Source organism: Salvelinus namaycush, chromosome 33 (assembly GCF_016432855.1).
Source record: "Salvelinus namaycush isolate Seneca chromosome 33, SaNama_1.0, whole genome shotgun sequence".
Taxonomy (NCBI): Eukaryota; Metazoa; Chordata; class Actinopteri; order Salmoniformes; family Salmonidae; genus Salvelinus; species Salvelinus namaycush.
The window spans coordinates 29,204,450-29,214,222 of NC_052339.1; positions in this window are offsets into that span (position 1 = coordinate 29,204,450).

A 9,773-nucleotide genomic window follows, 5' to 3' on the forward strand; every position below is an offset into this window, starting at 1 on the left:
TTATTATGTTTTGGTTTCATCAGAGAAACAGAAACGCTCATTTCAGATTTTGAGAAATGTTTGCAATTTGACAAGCCATGACACCCACATTTCAGATTGTTCAGAGATTATTTCTGTAGTTAAAAATCGATAAGATAAGCATTCTGGAATTAATGTTTTGTTTAAATATAATTTGATTTTGGAGAAATTAAGCTAATTGATTGTACCCAAATTGGCCATTTTAATTGACAGGATTCATATAATATTCAGGAATTATAGTAGCTATAGTACCTAAAATCAGATTTGGACCAAACTTTTTTCTAACAATGAGTAAGACATGAGGAATCCAAAGACATGGTCAAAAGCCATCCGCGGACCTCCCCACACACCCTACACCCCATGCAACTCCCACTTCAACAAAGAGTATATGCTATCCGTTCTCTATGTTTGACAAGTAGTATGGAGCTTGGAGTATTGTTTCTTCATCCTATGTAATGTATTCTCAGTGTATTTGGTGATGTGTTTTTCCCTGTTCAGAGAAATTAGTCATTGATGCTGTTGGGTTTATGTCCCATCTTACATCCTGATCTTACCAGGTTCTGAACACTAGATGGTGTTCCTGCTGTTAGGTGATTCTTAGGTGACAACCCCCCTCCCATTGTTAAAGGGATAGTTCACCCAAAAATGACAAAATGACATATTGGTTTTCTTGGTCTATGGACCAGGTATGACAGCATCTCATGCTTTGGTTTTGTTTACCTGGCCACTGTTTCAAATGCTAACTTTTTAGCATTTTTGTCACAAATCCAATGCAAGTCAATGGTACCTATATTAGCATTTTCACGCTTCATGTCCAAATCATCCTATAGTATCTAAAAATGATTGTAACTCAGAGATGTTACTTATAGATTATTTGGATATGAAGCTTGGAAATGCTAATATAGGTACCATTGACTTGCATTGGATCTGTGACAAAAATGCAAAAACTTTTATTTTATTGCTTCTTAGCAATTCTATTCAATACCTCTCCTTGATGTTTAAAGACATTAGCTACACACAAATTTGAACAAGTGAGTTGAAGCTTACATAAACAGGAGTTCAATTCTTTATTTAATAGTTGTACTGCATTTGTGCACAATATAACAATTATTTTGAAATATCCAAGGACAATACATATAAATGAATAGTAGTGTTACAATACCTTAGGTTGTAGGTTGTCATTTTTATAACAGTCAGACAATGTTGACAAGACTGGCAGTAGGGGCAACTGAGCAGCACTTGAGTGAGTTATAATAATTCAAGGCACGCAATGTTTCATCAGGAGTGCTACAGAGCGACACGATGAATAAAATGTTTTTTAAAATAAAGGCCCTTCAACAAGCCCAGATACTAAAGTGTCCTTTACAGTAAAAAGTTAACATTTGAAACATTGGCCAGATAAACAAAACCAAACCATGTGTTGCTGTCATACCTGGGCCATAGGCTGCTTACAGGGTAAGAAAACCAATATGTAATTTTGTAATTTGGGTGAACTATCCCTTTAACAATGCGGGGGGAGAGAGATCAAAAAAAAAGAAGTAATCACTTCATAGCAGGAAGAGCACCATCTGTTTTTAACAACAGAAACAATTTCAGAACAATCTGAGATGAGGGGTGTTGAAATCCTCTTTCTTGTGCTTTTTGAGGTGGAACGACCCCTTTGTTAAAAACATTTTGAGCTGTTTTCTATATCTGAACTGGTTATCAAGAGGGTGTATGGTAATTAACAGTGCTCAAAATTGGACATTGATGTTTTTTTATTGTGTATGCTTGTTATGTTGTTATGCAAAGGAGATATTGACGAATCAGTGAGGAGTGCTGTGAGATGATTGTGTGTGTGTGTGTGTGTGTGTGTGTGTGTGTGTGTGTGTGTGTGTGTGTGTGTGTGTGTGTGTGTGTGTGTGTGTGTGTGTGTGTGTGTGTGTGTGTGTGTGTGTGTGTGTGTGTGTGTGTGTGTGTGTGTTTGTGCGTGCGTGCGTGCGTGCGTGTGTGTAAATCCATCCATCATGATAGACAGATGGAAGTGAAAGAGTCCAATTTTAATTTCCTGCTTGGATACCCTCCTCTACACTCACAGGGACACTGCTCACGCTCTCAACAGTTTAGACACACACACACACACACACACACACACACACACACACACACACACACACACACACACACACACACACACACACACACACACACACACACACACACACACAAACAGTCACACACACACACAAACACATACATACCCACAAAGGGAGAGAGAGTTACTCACACCTACACACAGAAAATGTTGCACACACACACTCACACAGACACACACACAGACACAAACAGACACACACACACACACACACACACACACACACACACACACACACACACACACACACACACACACACACACACACACACACACACACACACACACACACAGACAGGGTATTAATAACTGCAGGGTCTGACAGACGTGGGCGTCTCAGTAGGTGTTCTATTTAGATGAAAGATCTCACTACCAACATTGAACTGCTACTCTGACACGTGACAGGTGTTCATTATGATGTGCCACATTACCTCCTCAAACACTCTCTCTCTCTCTTTCTGTTTCTCTCTCTCTGTCTCTCTCTCATCAATATATCCCTCTGTATCTCTCTCTTTACCTATCTCTCTCTCTCTCTCTCTACCTGTCGCTCTCTCTACATACCTACCTTCTTCTCTCTCTCTCTTTCTCTTTTCTCTCTCTCTGCCTCTCTCACCAATATATCCCTCTGTATCTCTCTCTTTACCTATCTCTCTCTCTCTACCTGTCGCTCTCTCTACCTACCTACCTCTCTCTCTCTCTCTACCTGTCGCTCTCTCTACCTACCTACCTCTCTCTCTCTTTCTCTTTGTCTCTCTCTCTGTCTCTCTCTATACATCAATATATCCCTCTGTATCTCTCTTTCTCTCTCCCTCTACCACTCTCCCTCTCCCCACCTCAATCTATCTTCCTCGCTCTCTACCCCTCTCTGTTTTTCCCATAAGGGATCATTCCCTCCAATCCGTTTGCAGCGGTGTTGCATCATCATGCCTGATTGGGTTTCTGAGGTCTTAGACTATAGCGGTATAGGAGGCAGGTTTTAGAAGCACAAGAAGATGGAAGCTAAAGCACACAGAGAGATGATACAGGCTGCATCCCAAATAGCACCATTTTCCCTTCATAATGCAATCCTTTTTCCTAGGGTTCTACTCAAAAGAAGCGCACTATTAAGGGAAAAGGGTGCCGTTTGGGACGAACTATCAGATGATCCATGTGAGAGTTCAGCAGTACTGAAGGATTAGCTGATGCAAAGCAACAGAGAGATCAGTTCTTTGAAGTGTAAAGCATTAACCCGATGATTTCAGCCATTAACCTTTAACTGTAGTGGGCTAAATCAGGGTCACACAGAGTGTGTCTTAGTAGTCTTTAAAAAATCTACTTTGAATCAAAGGTATACACCTCACACACATGAATTATAGAAAGAAGACACCTGTACCATGTCAGATGTAGAGTTGAAATGTATTCCATTTTGAGTTTGCATCCCAATATTACACTTTATATACATCACAGAAGATTGAAATATAACAAAACTGTTTCACATATAAACAATGGATTTTTGGCGGGTTTTTGGAAATAATGTTTATTATTTTAAATATGAATAGCATTCCATTCATGAGGCCATTAGGGTGGATTTGGTTATTTGACTGCAGGAAAGGGGTTACTCTTAGATAGACTAATAAAGAAAACAACTGTCGTGGCAGAATCAGATTTAGCTAAGTAACATAGATAGATAAGATGTTATTTTCATCATATGCTTGTGAGATACTTGTCATTAGAATCTTCTGAGCTAGGGATTGGTAACTTGGGGCCAGAGAGGGGAGAGGTCAGGCTTGTCTTCATAAGTCAATGTATATGTTAAACCATGTGGTGCTAAGTAGAATATCAGAAGGGGAGGAGGACAGAGTGGAACGTTGTTTTCTTATGGGAACGTTGTTTGGAACTATTCCTAAACCATGTGAAGGGATGGAGTTATTAATTGGGGAACCAGTTATTTATCTCATACAATGTCTGTACGCCAGTCACTCCCTACTTTTCTCATAGGGGGAAGGAGTTTGGCCGTGTTTGGAACCATTTTATGTCCCCTCTGAGGTTGCCCTTATCTTGACCTAGTATTTGACCTAAGAGGCTCACTGTCTGATTTTGAGTTTGTCCAGGTTTGGGAATATCTAGAAATGACAATTGATATATGCCATTGGATGAGGTAATGGTTGGTAGACAGTGAAGTACCAAGCATGAGATTTAAACCTTGTCTTGGGAGATCAAACTGAACGATGATTTATAGCTGATGCTGTCTAGCGATAGGATACTCCTCTTTCGGGTAAAGGATTCTTTGTAAGTTGAGAGGGGTGTATCTTGGCTATAAATGAAACTAAGAATTGTTTTGTAAGGACTCTCAGAGAATTCATTTATAGACACTGAATTGATCTGAGAGTCAAAAAAGGGCTTTGGTGAAGCTTGTATATATATTAAAGATGGAATATATAATTTAACTCTGACTTGTGTGTGGTTGGCTCTCTCGCTCTCTTTATTGAGTAATACAGGAAATTACCACGACACAACCCACTGAATTGACACCGAATGCTTCCCTTCTTTCTTCCCTGCAATCTATCCTCCCCTTTTTACCTTTCCCTCTTTCCTCTGTTTTAGTGTTTCTTATTAATGAGGTTGACTTCCAAAGAGCCTGAGCCATTAATACTGCAGAGCAGGGAGGAGTTTAAACCCCAGAGCAGGGAGGAGTTTAAACCCCAGGGCAGGGAGGAGTTTAAACCCCAGGGCAGGGAGGAGTTTAAACCCCAGGGCAGGGAGGAGTTTAAACCCCAGGGCAGAGAGGAGTTTAAACCCCAGAGCAGGAAGGAGTTTAAACCCCAGGGCAGGGAGGAGTTTAAACCCCAGGGCAGGGAGGAGTTTAAACCCCAGAGCAGGGAGGAGTTTAAACCCCAGGGCAGGGAGGAGTTTAAACCCCAGGGCAGGGAGGAGTTTAAACCCCAGGGCAGGGAGGAGTTTAAACCCCAGAGCAGGGAGGAGTTTAAACCCCAGAGCAGGGAGGAGTTTAAACCCCAGGGCAGGGAGGAGTTTAAACCCCAGGGCAGGGAGGAGTTTAAACCCCAGGGCAGGGAGGAGTTTAAACCCCAGGGCAGGGATGAGTTTAAACCCCAGAGCAGGGAGGAGTTTAAACCCCAGGGCAGGGAGGAGTTTAAACCCCAGAGCAGGGAGGAGTTTAAACCCCAGGGCAGGGAGGAGTTTAAACCCCAGGGCAGGGAGGAGTTTAAACCCCAGGGCAGGGAGGAGTTTAAACCCCAGGACAGGGAGGAGTTTAAACCCCAGAGCAGGGAGGAGTTTAAACCCCAGAGCAGGGAGGAGTTTAAACCCCAGAGCAGGGAGGAGTTTAAACCCCAGGGCAGGGAGGAGTTTAAACCCCAGGGCAGGGAGGAGTTTAAACCACAGGGCAGGGAGGAGTTTAAACCCCAGGGCAGGGAGGAGTTTAAACCCCAGGGCAGGGAGGAGTTTAAACCCCAGGGCAGGGAGGAGTTTAAACCCCAGGGCAGGGAGGAGAGGAACAGAAAGAACGGAAAAGAAAAGGTCAAGCTTTCATGGACTTATAGTATGTTTCTTTTAACTTTTCTTTGATCTCAACGTTTGGGTTGTGTTGCATCAGTGGATATGTTTACATGCATACAACAATACGATTATTGTGAATACTCAGATTAATATAATAGTTTGATTAAAACAATGACATGCTTTGGCCAGTACCCTGGACAGCTCCTCTGTCAGAGTGCACAGCACCATGGACAGCTCCTCTGTCAGAGTGCTCAGCACCATGGACAACTCCTCTGTCAGAGTGCTCAGCACCATGGACAACTCCTCTGTCAGAGTGCTCAGCACTATGGACAGCTCCTGTGTCAGCTGTTCTATAATAATCCTGAGTACAAAGACATCTGAAATCAGGCTCCCTGATGGGACTTTGATAAATGCAGAAATTCGGCACTCAAAAAATAAACGTTCCATAACAGCAACCATGTTATTTTTGGGAAGCCTATTAGATTCTGAGTTCGGACATACAGATGTAGGATCTTCATTTGAGCCAGTTTACTACAGCAGGAAAATAATCCTTCAGCAACAGGACATTTGAATTATTATATGGAATATAATTAATGGACATTGTTGTAGGGGATTATACATTTTTCATAAGGGGAAATTAAGTCTGAAATTTCAAAGTGGAAATTACAATCTTCAGAAGTTTTTAAACCTCAAAGGCTGCGTTTAGACAGGCAGACTAATTCTGATCTTTTTTCCACTAATTGGTCTTTTGACCAATCAGATCCTTTCACATCAGCTCTTTTTCAGAGCTCATCTGATTAGTCAAAAAACGAATTAGTGAAAAAAAGATCAGAATTGGGCTGCCTGTCTAAACGCAGCCAGATTGACTACAAGTTTTAAAGTTTGTATGTGAAAACTATTGCTAAGAATCTTACTTTCAGTTTTGTGAAATAATTTCACTCACTCAGAGGGAGACTCGCACAGCTGGTGCTAACACATGTGCAGATCAAAGACACCGCTGGAGCTCTGATTGTGTTTACATGTCCTAATAATTCGAAAGATTTATCAGAAATGCAGGTGTTTTAATCAGCGTACGTTTACTTCAATTATGACCTTACACTCATTAAGATACTGTAAGCAGAGTAAGGTGTTTACATGACTAATGACATCAGGGTTTGCATAAGGTGCTTGAGGTGCTTAAAGTACTTGAATTTGGCACTGTGAAATTCAAGTACTGGAATATATTGAAAATCAGACATTTTCTCAAGTTGGTACTTGAAAGGTACTTGAATTAAAATGAGAGGAGAACAGAAAATTATCAAATATGTTAATATGAAACATTTTAGAAAAATGTATCGGTCTGGCGAATACATTTCCAGGTAGACTACCGAGTTTTATTTCCTCACGTGCTTCGCGCTCTGGTTGCCAGGTGAGCTCGCTTGTTCCACCCACACTGGCACTCAGCCAGGCAGGCAAAGAACTGACTGATTTGGCGCCGCCAAATGTCACATCGATAACTGAAATGCCGGGCAAATGTAGATTCAAGCCTGCCTGTCAGGATATTGATGTTTTTTGCCAGACCCAACCAGGGATGTAGTGGAGGGTAAATGTACGTAAACACTGTTTACGCACCATTTTATTTAGTTAATTATCATTTACCCACTTATTATTGTGTTCCCAGCGTTGATCTACGCTCAGAGGGCTTCTTGATCTGAGTTCTAATCGCGCCTACCCTCTGCAAACGAGTGGAATCATCAATGATTAATGTATGTTTGTTATGTTCACTTACTCCCTCTGAGTTGCCTTGTTAGCAGTGCATTCATTCACCAATCTGTCCAACGGGAAACTCAGCCCACGACATAGGCCTAGAGGTGAAACAAACGACCTCAGCCCAGACCTACAGTGGCAAGTGGCATGGAGACTCCGTTGACAGTGGGGATTTCTTTTTTTGCCCTCGACTCCTGCCATGTCAACAGACATCCCCCAAACAAAAACCCCTTACTCTCAGAGAATGAGTGTACAAATGGTAAATAGTCACTGATACTTCAGTCAGATGTAGCTAGGTAGCTCAAGGGCTCTGTCTGTTAGCCAGGTAGCTAGCTATAACTAGCTGGTTAGAAGGATGAAGTTAGAAGCTAATGTTGAACGGATCCTGACCTCAGCAGGAGCAGTTTACTAAAATTAATCCAGCTATAATCAAAAGATGGGCTACTATAAGTAATCATTACAAAATGCCTTCTCTTTACAGAGAGTAGTGAGACAGATAGTGGAGAGTCAGGCTGCAATGAAGGAGGCAAAGGAGATACACAGAGAGAAGAAGCATTGAAGCAAGCAGGGAGAGCGGTTAGTAATACAGTTGGTTCCCCTAAAATGTAAATAGGGTCCCCTGAGAGAAACCTTAATCTTATAAAACACAGTAATAACTTGTTTCTCTTTAAATGGGCATAGAATACAACATTTTAGAGTCAACTAAGTGCCTTTTACACTGTTAGAATTCACTGTCTTGTCATTATGTGTTTGGACAGCCTGTGGAACCAAAATTATTTTGAAATATAAAGACAATTTTAATATATCATAATGTACACTGAACAAAAATATAAACGATACATGCAACAATTTCAAAGATTTTACTTAATATGTCAACATCATCAGTACTGACTTACCACTCATGTATGTAGTAAATAGGTAGTGAAACTCGTATTATTGAGTAGAACGTGTAAGGTAGTAATGAATAGTACTTTTTTTTATGAGGTTGTGGCGATATACTGGCATCTGGTGGCAACTAAAAAAAATTGCATAATAGGAGCTATTACAAATTGATGGTCCTTGAAAATAAATATTAGTGCTTGAAAAAGTACTTCAAAGTCCTTGAATTTGACCATCTGTAGGAACTCTGTGACATACTCAACCTATTGCCATAAACAGTTAGTGTGCATGTAAACATGTAAACTCATTGTGTGCTCTAATACCCAGGCAATCACGTTGGCTCATCTCTTCTAGCAATAGCTGAGTGGAGTAATGGAATATAATAGGATATTGGTCTAGGATCTGTAGTGTAAAAAGCCATGCATAGGAGCTGTCCTTTACACTGAACACACTGACCGAGGAGCTGTCCTTGGTACTGAACACACTGACAGAGGAGCTGTCCTTAGTACTGAACACGCTGACAGAGGAGCTGTCCTCGGACTGAACACACTGACATAGGAGCTGTCCTTATTACTGAACACGCTGACAGAAGAACTGGCCAATGGTACTGAACACTGACAGAGGAGCTGTCCATGGTGCTGAACACGTTAACAAAAGTCAAATCAAACTTTATTTGTCACATGCGCTGAATACAACCTTACCGTGAAATACTTACTTAAAGCCCTTAACCGACAATGCAGTTCAAGAAAGAGTTAAGAAAATATTTACCAAATAATCTAAAGTAAAAAATAAGAAAAAGTAACACAAAAAAATAACAATAACGAGACTATATACATCGGGTACCGGTACCAAGTCAATGTGCGGGGTACAGGTTAGTCGAGGTAATTTGTACATGTAGTAGGGTTAAAGTGACTATGCATAGATAATAAACAGCGAGTAGCAGTAGTGTAAAAACAAATGGTGGGGTGGGGGGTCAATGTAAATAGTCTGGGTGGCCATTTGATTCATTATTCAGCAGTAGTATGGCTTGGGGGTAGAAGCTGTTAAGGAGCCTTTTGGTCCTAGACTTGGCTCTCCAGTACTGCTTGCCATGCGGTAGCAGAAAGAACAGTCTATGACTTGGGTGACTGGAATCTTTGAAAATGTTTTGGTCTTTCCTCTGACACGGCCTAGTATATGCAGTTGAAGTCGGAAGTTTACATACACTTAGGTTGGAGTCATTAAAACTTGTTTTTCAACCACTCCACAAATTTCTTGTTAACAAACTATAGTTTTGGCATGTCGGATAGGACATCTACTTTGTGCATGACACAAGTAATTGTTCCAACAATTGTTTACAGACAGATTATTTCACTTATATGTCACTGTATCACAATTCCAGTGGGTCAGAAGTTTACATACACTAAGTTGACTGTGCCTTTACACAGCTTGGAAAATTCCAGAAAATGATGTCATGGCTTTAGAAGCTTATAGGCTAATTGACATCATTTGATGTCTGCTA